Source organism: Pteropus alecto, unplaced genomic scaffold, assembly GCF_000325575.1.
Source record: "Pteropus alecto unplaced genomic scaffold, ASM32557v1 scaffold106, whole genome shotgun sequence".
NCBI lineage: Eukaryota > Metazoa > Chordata > Mammalia > Chiroptera > Pteropodidae > Pteropus > Pteropus alecto.
The window spans coordinates 7,408,415-7,417,394 of NW_006442103.1; the positions used below are offsets into that span (position 1 = coordinate 7,408,415).

Below are 8,980 nucleotides of genomic sequence, written 5' to 3' on the forward strand. Positions count from 1 at the left end.
ATAAAGATTTCCAAGAGAGAAATTAAAGATCTAAATAAAGATTTCCAAGAGAGAAATTAAAGATCTAAATAAAGATTTCCAAGAGAGAAATTAAAGATCTAAATAAAGATTTCCAAGAGAGAAATTAAAGATCTAAATAAAGATTTCCAAGAGAGAAATTAAAGATCTAAATAAAGATTTCCAAGAGAGAAATTAAAGATCTAAATAAAGATTTCCAAGAGAGAAATTAAAGATCTAAATAAAGATTTCCAAGAGAGAAATTAAAGATCTAAATAAAGATTTCCAAGAGAGAAATTAAAGATCTAAATAAAGATTTCCAAGAGAGAAATTAAAGATCTAAATAAAGATTTCCAAGAGAGAAATTAAAGATCTAAATAAAGATTTCCAAGAGAGAAATTAAAGATCTAAATAAAGATTTCCAAGAGAGAAATTAAAGATCTAAATAAAGATTTCCAAGAGAGAAATTAAAGATCTAAATAAAGATTTCCAAGAGAGAAATTAAAGATCTAAATAAAGATTTCCAAGAGAGAAATTAAAGATCTAAATAAAGATTTCCAAGAGAGAAATTAAAGATCTAAATAAAGATTTCCAAGAGAGAAATTAAAGATCTAAATAAAGATTTCCAAGAGAGAAATTAAAGATCTAAATAAAGAAAGACATCTCAAGATGTTTCAAGACTTATCATTGTTGAAATGGCAATACTCCTCAAGTGATGTACAGACTTAATGCAATCCATATATAATTGCTGCTGGTGTTCTGTAGAAAGTAGAAAATTGAGCTTATTATTTTACATAGAAATTCAATGTATCCAGGTAGCCCAAACTACCTTGTAAAAAAGATAGTTGATACTGCATACTTCCCAATCGATACTAAAAATCTACTGTAAACAAGACAATGTTGTACTGGCAAAAGGACAGACAAATAGATCATGAAATGGAACTAGGAGTCAAGAAATACACCCTATATTTATGATCAATTGACTTTAACAGAGGTGCAACACAATACAATGGAGAAAAGTAGTTTTTCAACAAATGATGCTGTATAACTAGATATCCACATGCAAAATAATAAATTTGTACTCATGCTTCACACCATGCACAGAAATGAACTCAAAATAGATCATAGACATAAGTATTACAGTGAAATATGAAAAATTCTGCCAGAAAATATAGGAGTACATTTTTGTAATTGTGAGTGAGGCAATAGTTTATATATGCCACAACTGCAAAAGTGGCGTAAGAAAAAATAGGTAAATTGGAGTTTATCAAAATTCAATATTTAGTGCTTAAAAGAACACCATCAATAAACTACAAAACAAAAAACAAAAAAACAAACAAAAAAAACCACCCACAGGATGAGAAAAGAATATTTCCAAGTCATATAAGGAAACTGTATCTAGAATATATAAAGAATTCTTACCACTCAATAATAAAAAGACAGATGATGCAATTTAAAAAATGGACAATGTATTTGAATCAACATTTCTTTGATTAAAAATATACATGGCCAAACAAGCACATGAAACTATGCTCAGTATCATTTTATCATTAGAAAAAATGCAGATTAAGTCTACAGCCATGCTACCCTGAACAAGCCTGATCTCGTCTGATCTCAAAAGCTAAGCTGGGTCGGGCCTGGTTAGTGCTTGAATGGGAGACCACCTAGGAAGACTAGGTGCTGTAGGCATAAAAAATAAATTAAAAAATAAGAGATTGTAAACTGACAAGTTCCTTGCAATCTGTGAGGTCAACCAAGGGTTGTCTCACCTAAAAAAAAAAAAAAAAGGAAAGGAAATGCAGATTAAAACCAAAAACCATAGGTAACTACTTCCCACCTACAAAGATGGCTAAAATTAAATGACAAACAATAACAAGGATTGGCAATGATGTGGAGTAATTGGAACTTGCCATTCACTGCTGTTAAAAATATAAAATGATACAAATACTTAGAAAAACAGTTTGGCAGATCAACAAAATACTAAATGGAGTTACTATATGACTCAGCAATCTCACTCCCAGGTATATATCCAAGAAAAATGAAAGCACATATTCACACAATGTTCATAGTAGCATAATTCATAGTAGCACACAAGTGGACACAAACCAAATGTCCATCAATTGATGATAAATGAAAAAAAACACAGCGTATTCACACAATGCAATATTATATAGCCATAAAATGAATGAAGTTCTGCTGCATGCTAGTAGATGGATGAACTTTGAAAATATTATGCTAACCTAAAGAAGGCAGTCACAAAAGACCACATATTGTTTAATTTCACATGTGAAAAGTATAAAAGAGGCAAATACATAAAGACAGAAAGTGAATTTGGATCTGTGGTTGCCTGCGTCTGAGATGAAGATGGGGATGGGAATTGAGAATGTCTACTAATGTGCATGGGATCTCTTTTGGGGATGTTGAAAATGTTCTAAAATTACATGGTGGTAATAGTTGCACAGTTCAAGGGAAAATAACTCAGCCATAAGAAAAGATGAAATACTGCCATTTGGATTGTGAGATTATCATGCATAAAAGTTGAATTATGTGGAGGGAGAACTACATAGTAATTTTAACAGAGATATAAAATAGTAATAGTAGTGATGGTAATTAATAATAATAATACAGCTTCTAGTGACTTAAAGCTTAGATATTGGATAAAATACATTGCATGTGTAAGAGCAAAGGGAAGTGAGTATGGTCAATTCACTGACAACCAGTAGCAGATTGATATTTGCTATCCTATATAAATTTAACCAAATCACATTAAATAATATATTCAAGAGAAGAGACAGAAGTATATTTTGGAGATTTAATTTAAAATAGAAGTTGTTACTGGACTTTGCTAGAAATTGTATACTTGAGCATGACACACTATATGTTCTTGTGCTCTCAACTTCTCATAATGAACTAGATGCTATATGGCCAACCAATACATCAAGGTAAGTGTACGCAACATACAAGAACATGTGGAAATGGTAGATACTAGACAAGACTCAGCGAGTGCCGAAGGCACATATGGTTTGAATAGATTGCTTATATAGAGGACTTGCTCCAGATGCATTGCTAACTCTCCCTCACTTAACCAAATAAGAAAATATGTGAATCTAGTACCATAAATTGCAATAGCACCTACCAGGAGTATGTTGTTGCATCATTACATCTCCATTCAAGGGGAAGGGATCTTCCTACTGGAGCAAACTGCAAGTAGTACATCTAGCTATACCCAGTTTGATGAGTAGGAGAGATGATCTTAGAACACTGATGTTTGTGCAGTACATTGTGGCCAGGTGGCCAGGTACTTAGAAATAATCGAATTAGAGGAATGATGAAAAGTAGAACTATCAAACAGCTCATAGAGATGAGCCTTTCAAAACATACTTGAATTAAGGAGCTTAAATCTCCGAAAACAACAACTAATTAAACAAATAAAAAACTGTCTTGTCATAGGATGTCCTCACTATTCAGGTAGAACAGATGACCATTTTGTGGATGTCAGTTAACATTTTATTGCAGCTGAGGGCAAAGAGAATATGGAAAAAACAGTGGAAACATTGAAAATATCAGCAATGATTCTATGATAGCTATCCATATTTTTCTAATATATATGTATTTATGCCAATTTCATTTTCTCCCTGTTCCGGCTATTGCTTTGTATAAGAGTCATGTTGGTGATAGCTTTATAATTTAGACTGATGTTGCTGATTATGAAAGAGGAATTACATCTGAATGAAAGAAGTATGAACCTCACCCAGATATGAAATGATTCATTGATATCTTTGAAGGTCTCTCCATTTTGTAAGAGGGTGATAACCTTTTAACTTTAAAGAGATATATTTGCTGATGTTGATTAAAAGTATGCTATTGCCTGGAAATTTATGGATAGATATTGAGTACCCGAAGAGATGGAATATGTTGGTTACAATGAATGAGCACTAAACATCTTTCTGGCTGTCTAGTGGCCTATACTATAAAGAACAGACTGGAACTGCTTCCCAACTCTCTTTCCACTTAGGTTCATGAGGAGAATTATGTGCTGCTGATTAAATTTGCTGGCATTTCCAAGCTAAATTTTACTTGGCTTCTCCATACTTCTGGTCATTAAAAGCCAAACTCAGAATGTTGAATGGCCTGAGAAATGAAGAACCAGAGTATTTCATTCTCTCTCTCCACTTCAGGCTCTACCTCTAAGAGCTAGTACAACTTTTCCATGGCACCCACTTCAAAGTGGAATGTCCACCAGGGTTTCTGTTTCTTGGATAACTATGTACTCTGGACTTTGATGATGTTTCTTTCTTTCTCTCTCTGTCTCTGTCTCTGTCTCTGTCTCTGGTCTGTCTGTCTGTCTCTCTCTCTCTCTCATCTGTTCTTAATAACAGTGTTTTCTTTCTCTTTAATCCAGTTGGGGAGGGAATCACTACTTACCTTTGACTTCTCATAAAAGAAGTTGCTTTCATTAAATTCTCTCTGTTTTAATTTCTCAGACTGTTTTCTGTGTTTCTGGTCTCTAACTGAAATACTTTGGATGTTTCTGCTTTCAAATGAGGTCTTTGAATTTTAGATAAAATTTGGTACGCTAGACTCAGTGTTCAGAATCTAGTAAAGATTTATTTATATCAAGAATCTGTTGAATTAGCTGAACTCAGCATTCCAGGGTCCAGTCACCACTTTGCTGATGAGATGCAGTTGGAGCAGTAGCTTCTCGGTTCCAATTTTCAGATATACATACATATGGCAACTAAAGCAATATGTTTCAAACCCACTATTTCTAGTGGTGATTTCTGATTTTGAAAATACTTACACTTACTGCTAGGAGAAAAAAAAAAAAAAACAAAGTAACTCTCTTCCTGTACTGAACCCTAATTGGTACAACCTGAGTTTTTGAAAATACAGAATTAAGCTCAAGTCGAGATATTTCATTTTTACATTACGTTTTAAAACATTTTACATTTTTATGTGATCCATTTGAACTATAATTTGTAAGAGAACTAGTGTTCAAATTTTACCAAATTTATGAATAACACTTTCCTCACAATATTAAATAGACTTTTCTTTTCTTAAAAAGTGGGTTGTAGCTATTTATAGCTTTTCAAGAGTTTCATAAAGCTTGGATTGATTAAACAAATAAAACTAAACCCTTACTTGAAAGGCAATTTCAAGTGGTTATGTTGTCATGAATTTATAATTATATTGCTAAAACAACTCTTCTCAAGGGTATCCAATAACCTGATATATCTAACAACATGAAAGGTTTAAAGTTAAAATAATTCTTTCTCTTGCAAAGCTTTTTTTTCCTTGTTGTATAGGATCCCAGGATTAAAATCTTAATACTTTTTATTATATTTTCATTTGTATTTTAATCCAGCAAATGTTTCTTTTAATCACAGTGGTGTCATCAGTAGTAGTACTATGTGATCTGGAAAGCTGAGCTGTCTTCATCTAAGTTAAAAAAAATCCTTAATGCTAATTATGATCCTATTCCAGCAAATTGCAAACACCACACACTAATAATCAGAAAATATTGGAGGACAAGTTTACAATGTGTAGGAAATAAAAAAGAGACAGAGCAACTTTGTAGGAGATGGATTTAAGCTCAAAGATTTCTGTATATGTAGATGTATACTGTGTATACCTACATATCTCTCTAATACATCTATATTTAGAGAGGCACTATCTATATATGGAGAGATCAATATATATGGATAGATATAGGTAGACATAAATACAGATGTAGATACAAATATAGATATATGTGGAAAAAGTCTATTTAGTAGTTTTGAAATGTGTAGTTTTCTGTAAATTTAATAATGCAAAGCATATATTTTAATGTCAGTTGGCATTTTCACAAAAAAATGGTAAATTTTAATTACTAAAGCAATTAGAAGGCTCTTAGAAAATACTTATAATGAGCTGAAGTCATATGTTTTTGTTGTCACCCTGGAGCTTTAAGGCATCTGCCATATGTTGTCTTTAATAATTGCTACAGTCGCTTTCTCTATGCAACATAAGTTCTTATTAAGTTATAGTGGTTTACATAATACATTCAACTGTAACTGATATATGCCAGAAAAATGCCTGTTTTTCTTCTCATTTCATTTGAAGACACACTCCTCCCTTAAAAGAAAAGAAAGAGATCAAAGGAATGATCAAAGAAAATCATATGGGAAATAATGTAAGGGAACAAAAACAACCATACTGAAGTAGGAATCAGAAAACCTGGTTATTAAGAAACCTTTACCTCTCTTGTTTGTGATTCGGGAAATAACATTTAACTTGTTTTATACTGTTTCTACCTTTAGTTCTTTGAAGGGTATCTATTAGGCATGTTTTATAAACTAGGCCCTATTTTAAATTCTATACATATAAAGGTAAGAAGACTTGCTGCATGCTTTGAGGAGCCTCAAAATTTAGTGTGTGTATAGCAGGGAGTATATAATATTATAATCAATCAAGTTTACTAAATATCTGCAATAAAGATAGGTTTCTGTCTCCTAAAGCAGCAGTCCCCAACTTTTTTGGCACTAGGGATGGGTACCCCTATCAGAATCTAATGCCTGATGATCTGAAGTGGAGCTGAGGCGGTGATGCTAGTTCTGGGAGCGGCTGCAAATATAGATGAGGCTTCGATCGCTCACCTGCTGCTTACCTCCTGCTGTGCAGCCCAGTTCCTAACAGGCCACTGACCGTACCAGTCCACAGCCAGGGGGTTAGGGATTCCTGTCCTAAAGTATTATTGCTTAATAACACTGTATTATTTTATTGGATCAATAATATTTTTATTTTCTAACATATTACCATTATCTTTAGATATTAAAGTTATAAAAACTATGTCTCAAGTTCACGATAAAAGTTTTGCTTTGTAGTTTGCTTTTAATTTATAGTGTTTTTAGTCTTACGAAAGATCATTTTAGAATCTGTTTTAAATTCTATAAATAAAATGAATTAATAATTTTAAGAATTTTACCTTTATAGCATTCTTAAAAAGTTATCAACCAAGATTAATTAATACATATTACTATTTCTATCTAATTCTTTTATGGTTTTATTTTTATATTAAAAGTTTTAATACAGCAAGAATGAATACCAGTGCATGATTTTTAACTGGATTATAAATTTATAATTTTTTTTCTAAAATGTTAACCAGTTCTCACAGGTTAAACAGAACAATCTTTATTATGTTAGAAACAGACAGAGGTAGGAATCTTTACCTGAACTGTCTGTTCAATTTTAATGTCACACTCTTATAATTACCATTGTCAGTAGTTTTTTAAATTGATAGTTTCCTAAATTAGTTTTGGATTTAATAAACCTTATGGATGTAATTGGCAACTATCTATTGTCACATCTAAGGTGCGCCGAAAGTGAAAATCAACAATACAAATGTGTGAGCGATCTTAAAATATTCACTGTTAAATCTTTTCTTCAATGTTCACGTTTTCTTAAGATAAACCCTCTTAAATGAAATACATTAATATCCTTAAATTTTTTCTTGCTGTTATATATACTTAAGAATTTTCCCATTAGGAAGATATACTAAGACAATATTAAACAAGGGAAGAACATAAAATCACCAGCATCACCTTAACTGGAAGGTCTTAGATGTAAGTTTTACTTCTCAATTGCTGGGCTCTTTGAAGAGCATCTGTTAGGTAAATTTTATAACTTAGGCCTTATTTTAAATTCCATACATAGAAAGGTAAGACTTACTGCATGCTTTCAAGAGCCTTAAAATTTAGTGAGTGTATGGCGGGGTGTACATAATATCATAATCAATTACATTTTACTAGTTGTCTGCACGAAAGATAAGTTTCTGTCTCCTAAAAGTATTAGGGGAGTGTTAATACTATAAAAATAACCTCCGGTCCAGCGCACCTGAGTCACATGTGGGTTTGTTTGGCTTATTTATTTTTTTTCTTAATTTCACACGAATGCCCCCCAACATCAGGTTCTATGTTGCTAATTGTGATATTCAGTCTCCAAGTTGGTCTTCAATGATTCTGACCTTCCCCATCCATCCTTTCCCCTTATATTGAATAGGGCTAATCTTTGTAGTCAATGGAATACTGTGGAAATGCTGGTGTGTGGCTTCTCATGGTATATCATAAGGACATGACAGCTTCCATTTTTCTGAGATCAGCTACTCTTGGAGCAGCCTACTGCCATATTATGAGGACATTCCAGCAGCCCTATGGTGAAGTCTATGTGGAGAGAAACTGATCTGCTTGCCAACACCAGCCCCAAAATGCCAGATGTGCTAGCGAGCCACCCTGCCAGTGATTCCTCCAGTGCCATTCAAGCCTTCACACGATTGTAGCCCAAGATGACATGTTAACTGCAACCTCAGGTGAAATCCTGAACAAGAACTTTAAGCCATTCCTAGATTATCGATACCACGAAAACGGATGAGACAATAAGTACAGGCAGTTCTCTTTTTACATGGTTCCAATATGCACGAATATCAGTTTCTGTTTGGTTAAATTACACTAGTCCCCCAACAACATTGTTTAAATTACAGTTACCTTAGCACATTAACTATGAGTAAATACAGAATGTACAAACATTTTGCTGCTAGCTCTTCAGTTCATAAATCTCTACATAAACGTGAGGTGCTATCTCTTTCACAGATTCATCACATCATTTTTTTGGGAAGTCTGTCGCTGATTGGTCACTGCACATTTGTTATTCCGTCAGGGAATGGGTCAACAAGATGAAAGTGCAATGAAGAAAAAAATATATATTTTACTGCACTGTGTGAATAGCTTCGGACTTCAAATCAAATGTAAATGGAGGTATAGAAGAAATTACAGAACTGGCCCACATTTGCTTTAATGATCTTCTGTCACTATTTTGAAATTCTTAATAATTTTTTTCTTTGAACTTTTGGCTTTGTTAATGAAGTCTCATGGACAATCAAGCAAGAAAGTGAGCAGAGGAGGTACATACAATATGTGTGTCTGCTGTTTCTTAGTGCATCATTTGCATA

General features: G+C 32.9%; 1 pseudogene; it reads left to right on the top strand.

Moving 5' to 3' along the window:
- The first annotated feature begins 1,567 nt into the window (after positions 1 to 1,567).
- LOC112469080 lies at positions 1,568 to 1,686 on the top strand (annotated as a pseudogene).
- The last annotated feature ends 7,294 nt before the right edge of the window (positions 1,687 to 8,980 follow it).